Source organism: Aedes albopictus, chromosome 1, assembly GCF_035046485.1.
Source record: "Aedes albopictus strain Foshan chromosome 1, AalbF5, whole genome shotgun sequence".
Taxonomy (NCBI): domain Eukaryota; kingdom Metazoa; phylum Arthropoda; class Insecta; order Diptera; family Culicidae; genus Aedes; species Aedes albopictus.
The window spans coordinates 233,113,182-233,125,691 of record NC_085136.1 but is presented as its reverse complement, the minus strand read 5'-3'; positions in this window follow the sequence as shown (position 1 = coordinate 233,125,691).

Below are 12,510 nucleotides of genomic sequence, written 5' to 3'. Positions count from 1 at the left end.
TCAAATGAAAGAAACTAAATTTATGCATATCTAATTTATAGTGTTAGGTGGTGTTGTTCTTTGCAGAGTATTGTGTTGTTCTTTACAGAGAAGAACATTAATCAAGGCAATTAGATGATCGGCATTGAACCACAAAAACCCCACAACAATTGGTGAGATCTTTCCAATATTATTCATTTATAAATAATTCTACTTCAGTATATTTACTTTATAACTGCATATAAGTTGAAAATTCGCTATTTTCAACATCCTTTCATCTATTGGAAGATGCTTCAGTTCTGGGCTTTCTAAGTTGATGAAGGGATTTATAAATGCTTGCAAGGACTTGGCCAGGTGTGTGGAGCTGAGTGAATCTATGACATTGTAGATAGTAGCGACATCAGCAATGTCAATGGAAATATTCAACTTTGCAACTCCATCCAAGATTTGTGCAAGTATTCATGCTATGCTATGCTATGCTATGCTATCTAATTTATAGTGTTAGGTGTGATCATAGCACACCGCGCAAAATTCAAATTTGAATTGGTTGCCATAGGTAACACGTTTTTCATCACAGCACCCTGCGCGTTGCCCAAGCCTCACTCGGTCTATTTTGTGGTGAACGGTAGTGAAGTATAGACGTTAATAAATAAGCTCGTATTTTAATTTGCCTAAACCTGTTTTTTTTGCCTGCCTGTTTTTTCACTGTTTCGGCTGGTTCCGAAATACATCGTTTTTGGCCGAAACACAACATTTTTGGCGACGAGGTAAAAAGAAGAAGATAGTTCCCGACGCAACGAGTTCCAAGACGGCACAGCAGCGAAAATGGCGACAAATTCGTTTTCCGCACACGGGGAGGAAATGCAGCAAGCGATTCTGCAAATGGCTCAACTGCTTTGGCCACGCCGACGCCGATCAGCCAGGAGAAAGTGCTAGAGTCCTTCTCCACGAACATCAACGAGTTTGTGTACGACCCCGAAAACGGCATCACCTTCGAAAAGTGGTTTGCACGTTGTTCGGATCTTTTCGACAACGACGCCCGGAATCTCGACGACGCGGCCAAGGTACGTCTTCTCCTGCGAAAGCTGGATCATTTTTTTTCCCTCATCTGTAGAGCCTTTTAACCACTGCGTCCATTATTTAGGAACTAGCTGATCCGACGTGGCTAGCCACGTTAGCTAGAAAATGATTATTTTTAAAATTCCAGTTACACTTCTTCAATGAAACTGTTTTCGAGAACATTCCTGAATCTCTCTCCAGAATACTTCTCTCTTGAACGTTTAGTAATCTAAAGAAAGTTGTCAAAATTTAATGAATTCTGATTTTCCAGAGCTTTCCAGAAGGTCCATTTGACTTTTTTTTTCTTGAACGTTGACTCCCCGAACATAATCGGCATTAAAAAAATTGTTTCAGAAAATTCCAAAAGGTTAGTTTTCTTATTCTTTCTGAAACATTCAGTAACTTCTAGAAAGTACCTGAGAAGTTTAATGTTCCAGAATATTCTAGAGATTTTTTCTGTTTTCATTTGGAATGTTCAGTAGCTTCCAGAAATTTCTCAAATATTTTATGAATTTGGTTGTTCCAGAACCTTCTTAAAGGATATTTTTCTTTCTTTCTGGGACGTTCACAAACTTTCAGACACTTTTCCTAAATTTAGAAAAGTTTGCTGAAGGTTTTTGTCTTGTTTTTGTCCAGTAACTTCTCGAAAGTTCTAAGAATTTAGATTATCAAGAACATTTTCGTAGATTATTATTCTTCTTTCTGAGACATTCAGTAATCTCTAGAAAGGTCTCGAAATTTTAAAAATTTTGGTGTTCCAGGACATTTTAGAAGGCCCTTTACTCCTTTCTTGGACTTTCATTTACTTCCAGAAAGTTCTTGTAATTAAGATTGAAAAGTGTACAGAACATTTCAGAAGGTTCTTCTCCTTTCTCTGTTTGAAACGTTCAGTAACGCACAGAAAGTTTTCGATGTTTGAGGAAGTGTGATATCCAGAATATCTCAGATGATTGTTTTACTTTTGTAACGTTCAGTATCTTTCTGGAGGTTTCTGGAAATTTTATGGATTTTTATGCTCCAGAACATTCTAGAAGGTTCTTTTTTGCTTCCTTGCTCGTTCCCTAACGTCCATAACCTTTTCCCAATATTTTAAAGTTTCATGCTCTAGAACATTCTAGAAGGCTCTTTTCTAAAAAGTTTAACAACTTAGAAGTGGTTATTAGAAGACGAAGTTCTCAGTTAATAACTGAGCTCATAGACACTAAGCTGAGAAGCAGGCTTTGTCCCAGTTGGTTACGCCAAAAAAAGATGTTCCATAATGCTGCAGAAGGTTCTTCTTCTTCTTCTTCTTTCTGAAGCGTCCGGAAACTTCAAGGGGAATCTCGAAAATTTAAGATGTTCCATATTTTAGAGCATTCCAGAACGTTATTTATTTTCTGGAACTTTCAGAAAATTCTTAGAATTTTTAGAATATTGATGTTCCAGAACATTCCAGAAGGTTCTTCTTATTATTTCTGGAAAGTCAAAAAAACATCCAGAATGTTCTCTTACCTTTTAGAAATTTGATACAACTATGGTGAAACATTTCAACGAAACATTTCAAAGCGTTACGGACAGACAGACAGACAACGCTGGGATTTTATATATATGATATTGTGGTATGACCCATATTTAATTTGGTGCTAGTCAAGTATCCTGTCACAATTGAGCTGTGATGGACAATGGTTGATGTAACACCTGATCCCAACTAGGCACAACTCGTTTTATAAAGTTTATTACCCTGTTGGGATTACTTCTCCAAATTTCCAAGGGCTCTAGAAACCCTTTACCAAATATCGCCAATCTGTGATGGTACAGCACTCCGCAGTTGCAGAGTAAATGCTCGGCAGTTTCGTTTTCCGTTTGACAGAAACGACACTCGGAGGATTGGATTTTTCCAATCTTACTTAGATGATATTTACTCGGGCAGTGGCCAGTCATCAGACCAGTAATTACCCTGAGATCTCTTTTGTTTAGATTCAGTATGGACCTGGCTTTTTCTGCACTGGGTTTTATGAACCTTTTTGCTTGCTTGGATGTATCCGTGGCATTCCAATTAGATTCTACCGTGGACATTTCCCAAGTTTTTAATTTCATCCGAAGAGCACACTCAGGAACTCCACAGAAAGGTTCAGGGCCTACAAAGCTTGATGCCGCACCCTGTCTAGCTAAATTGTCGGCGTTTTCATTTCCCAGAATTCCACAATGACCGGGCACACAGTATAAAGTTACCTCGTTCCTACTGGCCAATTGCTTCAGAGAAATAATGCATTCCCACACTAGCTTTGATTGACACGTGAAAGGTTTTAGCGCATTTAGAGCCGCCTGACTGTCCGAAAAAATACAGATCTTGGCAAACCTATAATTTCTTTTCAGACAAATGTTGGCACACTCTAGAATGGCTTGAACTTCCGCTTGAAATACAGTGGGACTGCATCCCATTGGTATAGCCTTACTGATACCGGGGCCAAAAACACCAGCTCCAGTATTTTCTCCCATCTTGGACCCATCAGTATAAAATACAATAGAACCTGGACGTAAACTTGGCCCACCAGCATCCCAAACATAGCGACATGGTTTCACCACTTTGAAGGGAACATCATAGTTGATCTTCGTTATCATCCAATCTTCTACTGTTTTTATGTCCATGTTTAATTTGAAGTCTTTGATGATCCTCAAATGTCCAGCAAGATCCCCGTCTAGGACTTTATTGTAACGTATAAACTGCAGGGCACTTTTTGCCGCTTGTAGTTTAACAAATTGATGCAATGGCAGTAAATTAAGAAGGGCGTCCAAAGCAACTGATGGAGTGCTTTTCATTGCTCCTGTCATAGATATACGCAAGTCTTTGTAACTTACTTAGCTTCTTTTGACAGGTTACCTCATTTTATTTATTTATTTATTTATTTAAGTAATCCAACTGACTTTTTCAGTCTTATTGAATATTTAACTCTAATATAATCATACACGAAAAATTATCAAGCATCAACGTATAGTTTACATTTATAACAACATATTACATTTTTTTATCACACTAAACAGAACAAACAGGACATCTAGCGATAACAAACTACAACAAAGATCTAAACTTAAAATCGATTCTGAATTACATTTACTGTTCTGGCTTCCATGTTAAATTGTGTCGGGGAACAAATTCTCTACATTTCACATACCTCGGCCATATTGCCGAATTTAATGCTTTAGATTTCCATTTCTTATGCAAAGATACTTTAAACGAAATAAAATCAGGTGGCTGTCTGTTTTCCAATTTCGATACTAATTTAAGAACATTAATGCGTTCGGGAACATGAGTGCCCAGTGCTCGTGAAACCATTGTACAGACGTCGTTCTCAGAAACACTAGAATCAATGTTTGAGATGAAGAGTGACAGATCGTTGCTCTCCGCACTGTGCGATAGTTGATCGTTTCCTCCGTTGCTTACATTAACGCTCGTGCTGATCTCATCGGATGGCAAGTTCGTCGAAACAGGCGTTGAATGTAGTAGTCCGCAGTCGTTCGTAACAGCAGCTGGAGCAATTTTGGAAAGCGTATCCAGTATTCCCGCAACCACGATTTTGAGATCCCTTACTTCATCGTCGATGGGTTTTGATTGGGCAGGATCTATAGGCGAATCTGTCGAAGCACGTTCACACAAACTGCGGAATTTGAATAAGCATGCATCGCACATCCATATCATGTTCGTTCTTCGTGCCATCGTACACAAGTCTGCTTCGTCTATGCCAACACATTCGGCATGAAAGAAACAAGCACATTCCCCTTCGCACACGCTATGCAGGTCTACTTTCGCATCAATACTTAGAAAGCATTTGTTGCAAATTCTTTCACTCGCCATTGTGAAACACACGCTATCGCAGCAATAATTAACAGCTCAAAAACGACGTTTTGGCGGCTTAAGAACTGAAACTTCGTTAATTCGGTATCAACAGATATCACAGTAAGCGCAAATTTATGTAGATTGTTTAATCGGAGCCTACAACAACTTGAAAATCTAGAACGTATCCAGATCAACAACGAAAACGTATTTACAGCCGAACGCGACACTCAATGTTCAATGGCCACCAAACAAGTGAAGCATAAGTAATCTTAGGCCGGACTATTGCAGCATAGATCCAGTGAATCATGTTAGGTCTAAGACCCCAGGTTTTTCCTAAGGCTTTGCTGCAGACCCAAAGGGCATTGGTACCCTTGGTTAAAACATTGTTTAAATGAGAATTCCAATTCAGTCTTTTGTCCAAAGTTACCCCAAGATGTTTAACTTCTTCTGAGAACTGAATTTGAACTCCATCTAAAGAAGGTTCAGTAAGATTTATTTTTAACCTTCTAGTAAAAGGTACAATTACAGTTTTTCAAGGGTTTACGATTAATCCCTCCTCTCGGCACCATTTGATGGTAACATTCAACGCAGATTGTAGCCGGCTAGATATCGTGTCGTCATATTTTCCACGTATCAGAATAGCTACATCATCTGCGTATCCAATAACCTCAAAGCCTTGATTGATGAGTTTTTTAAGGAGTTCGTCCACTACCAAAGACCACAATAAGGGCGATAGTACTCCTCCTTGAGGACAGCCCTTCACAGATCTTACTGATAGTTGCGCACCTCCAAGAACGGAAGAGATCTCTCGATCTCTAAGCATCGATATTATCCATTCAATAATGCATTTATCCAAGCCCCTTGCTTCCATTGCAGAACGCATTGAGCTGTAGGATGCGTTATCGAATGCTCCTTCAATGTCGAGAAAAGCAACCACGGCTATTTCCTTGGCTTGGAACGATTTCTCAATTTTGCCGACTAGCGACTGTAGCGCTGTTATAGTAGATTTGCCTGTTTGATAAGCAAATTGAAACTTGCTAAGAGGCATTTCTACTAAGCTGGTAGACTTGACAAAGTCATCCACTATTTTCTCCATGGTCTTTAACAGAACACAAGAAAGGCTTATGGGTCTGAAGGCTTTTGGAGTTGTTTTGTCCCGCTTGCCAGCTTTTGGGATAAAAACAACACGAACCTTCCGCCATGCCTTAGGTATGTAGGCTAAAGTAATACTGGCTCTGAATATTTCGGTTAAGAGCGGACAAATCGCCTCTTTTCCATGTTGAAGTAAAGCTGGGAAAATTCCATCTTTCCCGGCAGATTTGAAAGGTTGAAAAGAACTCAATGCCCATTCGACCCTCGACGGTGTGAAGATTTCACAAGCTTTTTGATAGGCATTGGTCGACCACGCATGTCTTGCCTTATCCGAGTCCTGTTCTTCATCCGAATAAGGAATCGATCCTGGGAAGTGAGTTCTCATCATTACTTCCAATGTTTCAGAAGAATCAACAGTAAAACTGCCATCTTCCTTTTTAAGACTTCCAAGACCATTTGAATGGTCCTTCGAAAGGACTTTATGAAGCCTTGCAGCCGTAGGAGCGTTATTGATGTCTTCACATACCCGTCTCCAGTCCTTGCGTTTGGCTAGTCTCAATTCTATGTTGTTTTCTGTAAGGGCTTGTTTATACTGAACCCAATCAGATGTAACTTTTGCTCTATTGAACAACCGTCTTGATTTCTTCCTCAGATCTGCCAGCTTATCATTCCACCAAGGGACATCCCTGTTGGATGACCTCTGTCGGATTGGGCAACTAGCATGATATGATGAAATCATTTTATCAATAATCTCATCAGAGGCATTTTCCAACTGTGAAACAGACAAGATCTGCTCACCCTTATACCTATGAATTTCCATTCATTAAATAAAAGCTGTAGAGGTCCCAATTAGTTTTCTTTGGGTTTCTATAGCTTTCAATTAAATTTGATCCGGCTTTATAATCGAACCTGATATGTTTGTGATCTGACAATGATTCCTCATCAGAAACATGCCAGTTCGCGATCTTATCTGATAGCAGATAGCTACAAAGCGTAAGATCTAAAACTTCCTGTCGAATAGCATTAACAAAAGTTGGAGTATTCCCTTTATTGCAAATGTCTATGTTATTAGACGAAATGTAATTCAGGAGATCCTCACCTCTTTTATTAATATCTGTACTGCTCCATATGGTATGGTGGGCATTTGCATCGCACCCTATTACAAATTGGGCGTTTATTTTTTTGCAATAATTAACAAAACTTACGACCAAAGATGGAGGCACATCATCAACGTCTCCCGGAAAATATGCAGAAGCAATGCATACCTCAGTTTTTCCCTGGATTGTTGGGACCTCCATTTTAATCGCAACAATGTCTCTAGTAATAAACTCAGTAATTGGGACAAATTTTGTTCTCCTACTTACTAAAATGGCTGTTCTTGGATTAGACTGACTTTCGTCGTACAAAATGCTACAATTCTGCGAAGAGCAACCCATTACCCTTCCATTATTTACCCAGGGCTCTTGAATTAAGCCCACGTCTAACTGTTCTCTAATAAATCTTCTGCTGAGCACAGCTGAAGCACCCTTCGCGTGGTGAAGATTTGTTTGGATAATTTTCAAGGTACTCATTTTTTTTTACTATTTACAGGAGAAAAATAAGGTCCACTGCGTCATTGCTCCGTTTAACACAGTAAGGGCAAAATACTGTGGAGGGTGCCCTGGTACTCCACAGGCACCGTTAGCGGTTAGGTTTTTATTAGACCCCCCTAACCATCCATTCTTAGGCACGGTACGCATTAAGCCGCATGACACCATGAATTAGGGATCGCCTGTTTGGTGGACTCTTACCACCGGATCAGACAATCCGTAGTGATATTCTTAGCCAGTTGAAGGAACTGCTACCGCCACTACACGGCTATCTAGGCTGATCGGGAATAGAAATTAATATCGATGATCAACTTCTTTCGAGCCCGAACAGCCGGCAAGCTGGATCATGCTTCACACAGCCGCTACGTGAACTACATCCTGCCCAGGCTTTCGAAAGACACCGATTTCGACGAAACGGTTTCCACGCTGAAGAAAATTTTCGGCACACCGACATCCGTTTTCAACAAGCGCTTCCAGTGCCTGCAGCTGGTGAAAAACGAGACCGACGACATTATCAGCAACGGTAGCAAGGTTAACCGTGCTTGCGAGGAGTTCGAGTTCGAAAAAGTGAACATCGATCACTTCAAGTGCTTGGTTTTCGTGTGTGGTCTCAAGGCACCACGCTACGCCGATATCTGGGCACGTCTTCTTTCCCGCATGGAGGGCGAGACGGCTGATGCACCAGTGACTCTCCAGACGCTGCGGAAGAAAGTGGATGCCCGGCATTTGAATGTGAAACGTGTTACAAACGGCAAAAATGGTGAAGTGTTGATTGCGCTGCAGGACGAAGAAAGTGTAAATCTGCTAAAGGAAAACGTTGCAAAAAATATGGGCGACTTGTATGAGGTGAACGTTAGGGAAAACCTTAGACCGACTATTAAGCTGCTCGGAATGTGTGAAGAGATGGACGAAGAGGAACTCAAAGGCTCATTGGTTGATCAAAACGAAGTATTTGCAAACCTGAAGCACTTTAAACTTCGTAAGACTTACAGTAACGGAAAGTCGCGGTTCAACAATACCAGTGCGATCATTGAGCTTGATGCCGAAACGTACGACAAGTTACAAGTGACACGGTGTTATAAGTATTGCGCCTTTAATCACAAGAGTAAGGACTGCAAGGCAGAACTACCCAAGTGCCCTCTGTGTAGTGGTAGTCATTCGGTAAATGAATGTCAGTCGAACTCAAGAGAGTGTGCCAACTGTAAAAAAATGAATTTTGATCGAAAGTTGAAGCTGGATACGAATCACGCGGCGTGGAGTATGGACCTGTGTACTTGAAGCAGCTCGAGCATCGCAGAAGATTCGTTGATTTCTCGAAGTAGCAATCATCGCATCCTAAAGCAGTATACTCGTCGAACACTGTTGTCAACGATGCAATCTGTTTGGGAACCCATAGTAGCTCTTCCGGATATTCTGTAGCAGTTGACACCCCTGCTCTCTCAGGTAACTTTGAGAATAGTATATGTCTCGCCGAAGCTAGGCAGGACGCTGCACCCTTTTCAAGTCACTGCGATTTACAGGCCGATGACACTTCACACAAAACTGTTGACGATGCTGGAATCTTTGGCTACTGTAATGGATACTCTGAAGCAGTCGATACTCCTGCTTTGCCAGGTAATACGAGGAATAGTATATGTCTTGCCGAAGCTAGGCAGGACGCTGCACCCTTTTCAAGTCACTGCGATTTACAGGCCGATGACACTTCATACATAACTGTTGACGATGCTGGAATTTTTTACTACTGTAATGGATACTCTGAAGCAGTCGATTCTCCTGCTTTGTCAGGTAACGCTACTCACAGTATATGTCTTGCCGAAGCCTCCGATGATACTGCACGCCATTCAAAAGATGCCAACTTTCAGGCTCACACACCTTCGTCAGGCCCCAACAACGTCCTCCCCGGGAAGCTGTTTTCACTATCAGGTAATACGAGGAATGGTATATGTCTTGTCGAAGCTCTAGATGATACTGCACGCAATTCAAGGGACAATCATTTCCAGACGACCCACAACTCAATCCTTCACCCTGCTGTCGCTGACGATGCCAGAGAGAAGCTGACAGTTTACTATCAAAATGTACGTGGACTGCGGACTAAAATTGATGACGTCTATCTCGCCATATCAGATTCTGGCTATGACGTGATAGTTTTAACGGAAACCTGGCTCAACGACCAAATTTGTTCATCTCAGTTATTTGGTAACGCGTACTCTGTGTACAGGAACGACCGTAACACCTTGAATAGTCGTAAATCTCGTGGCGGTGGTGTTCTGATTGCTGTCGCTACTGCAATAAATAGCTGCATTGATCCATCTCCCGTTGCATCCAGTCTTGAGCAGCTTTGGGTTAGGCTCAAACTTGCTGATTCCGCAGTTAGCATAGGAGTTTTCTATCTCCCGCCTGATCGTAAGGCAGATGTGACCAGTATTAACAACCATATCGAGTCAATCGGAGCTGTGCATAATAATCTTGGACCCAACGATCATGCACTACTGCTAGGCGATTACAATCAATCCGGTTTGGTGTGGACTCGCGCAGATGATGAAGTTCCTATGGTAAATGTGTTGCAGTCGGAAATATCTAGTGCATGTGCTGCACTTTTGGATGGTTTCAGCTTGCACAACTTGAGGCAGATAAACTTCATCAGCAACAGAAACAACCGTTTACTAGACCTTACGTTGGTGAACGAGAATATGCTGGAAGCTTGTTCTATTCGTGAAGCAGCCGAGCCTCTCTCTGTCATTGATGAAGATCACCCTGTCTTGGAAATTGAATTATCTCTATTGAAACCTGATTTCTCTGATGTTGCTGACGAGCCTGCTCTGAATTTCCATAAAGCGAACTACGACGGCCTAATGGATGCACTTCACCAAATGGATTGGTCGTTTCTGGAATCTCTTGACATTGATAACGCTGTGTCTCGCTTCACTAAGGTTGTGCTTAACAAGCTTGCTGAATTTGTCCCTCCGCGTGGTCCCATTCCTAAGCCTCCATGGGGTAATGCTCGCCTTCGACATTTGAAACGTATACGTTCGAAGTCACTTCGGAAATACTGTAGATCCCGTTGTCCGTTCAGTAAACTACAGTTCAGCCGTGTAAGCAATAATTATCGGATATACAATCGTTTCCTGTACAAGCGGTATACACTACGTATGCAAGATAATCTACGGCGAAATCCCAAGCAATTTTGGCGTTTTGTCAATACAAAGCGGAAAGAAGGCGGATTACCAGTCGAAATGTTCCTGGAAAATTGTACCGGCAGCACAGCATCAGAAAAGTGCAACCTTTTCGCTTCCCACTTTGAGAGTGCATTTAACTCTTCTAGCTCATCTGCGACTCAGATCGAACAGGCAGTTCGGGATACCCCAAGTAATGTGATTTCGTTAGAAATATTCCAAATGACTCCTCGGCAAGTCAATTCTGCCATTGAGAAGCTAAAATCGTCCTCGTCAAGTCCTGATGGTATACCGTCGTGCTTTTTGAAAAAGTGTAGTAATGCCTTGATTGAACCACTAACAACCATCTTTAACAACTCGCTTAGACAGTGCAAATTTCCTACGGAGTGGAAGTATTCTGAAATGTTTCCGGTGTACAAAAAGAAAAACAGACGAGATGTTGCGAATTATCGAGGCATAACTTCGCTGTGTGCTTGCTCAAAAACTTTTGAAATCATCATTAATAACGCACTGTTCGCTTCATGCAAATCATACATTTCTCCAGATCAACATGGTTTCTATCCTAAGAGATCAACTTGCACGAACCTTTCTCAGTTTACTTCATTCTGCTTGCGAAACATGGACGCAGGAATACAAGTTGACACCGTGTATACAGACTTCAAATCCGCCTTCGATCGAGTCGATCATGGAATACTGCTTGCGCGGCTCAGCAAACTCGGAATCTGCCTAGAACTTATCAGCTGGTTTGAGTCATACTTAGTAGATCGTCATCTCGTAGTGAAAATTGGAACAGATAAATCTAGAGTCTTCACGAATACTTCCGGTGTGCCACAAGGAAGTAACCTCGGCCCGCTGCTATTCACGATATTCATCAACGACCTAACCAGTGCGCTTCCACCAGGTTGTCGCCTCTTCTTTGCGGACGATGTTAAGTTGTACATGGCCATTAAAAGTATTCTAGATTGCTTGGCTCTTCAATGTCTGGTTAACCGCCTCGTCGAATGGTGCTCGAAAAACTTGTTGACTCTGAGTGTCCAAAAATGCTGTATTATGTCGTTTCATCGCAAACTGCTTCCAATTACTTACCGCTACACCATCGCTAACCAGGTCCTCTCACGCGTTTCTGAAGTCCGTGATCTCGGTGTTACGCTAGACACAGCCCTCACGTTTCACTGCCACCATGATGACATTATCCGCAGAGCTAATCGGCAATTGGGCTTTATCTTCAAGATTGCAAGGGAATTCCGCGATCCCTTTTGCCTTCGTTCGCTTTACTGTGCCTTAGTACGATCGATACTCGAATCAAATGTAGTAGTATGGTGCCCATTTCAAACCACCTGGATCGCAAGAATTGAGGCGGTTCAGAAGAAATTCATCAGATACGCTCTACGTGGACTGCCATGGCGTGACCCGCTCAACTTACCTCGGTACGAAGATCGCTGTAACCTTTTGGGATTACAAACGCTGAGTCACAGGAGAAAAATTGCGCAAGCTGTATTTGTCGCTGAGATTTTACTAGGAGAGACCGAATCTCCAGCCATTCTGTCTCAACTAAACGTCTATGCTCCAGAACGAACCCTCAGACAACGCGAATTCCTACGGATGGATCACAGAAATACCGTGTACGGTTTGCATGATCCCATACGATTCATGTCGATAAGCTTCAACGATGTCTACGAGTTTTTCGATTTCAACTCCTCTGCCTTAGCCTTCAAACAAAGATTGCTGAGCAACCGCACTCCGCCGTGACCTGGATGATCTGGAACTCAGTGATAACCGAGCGGGTGAGTCTCTGTCCAATAGA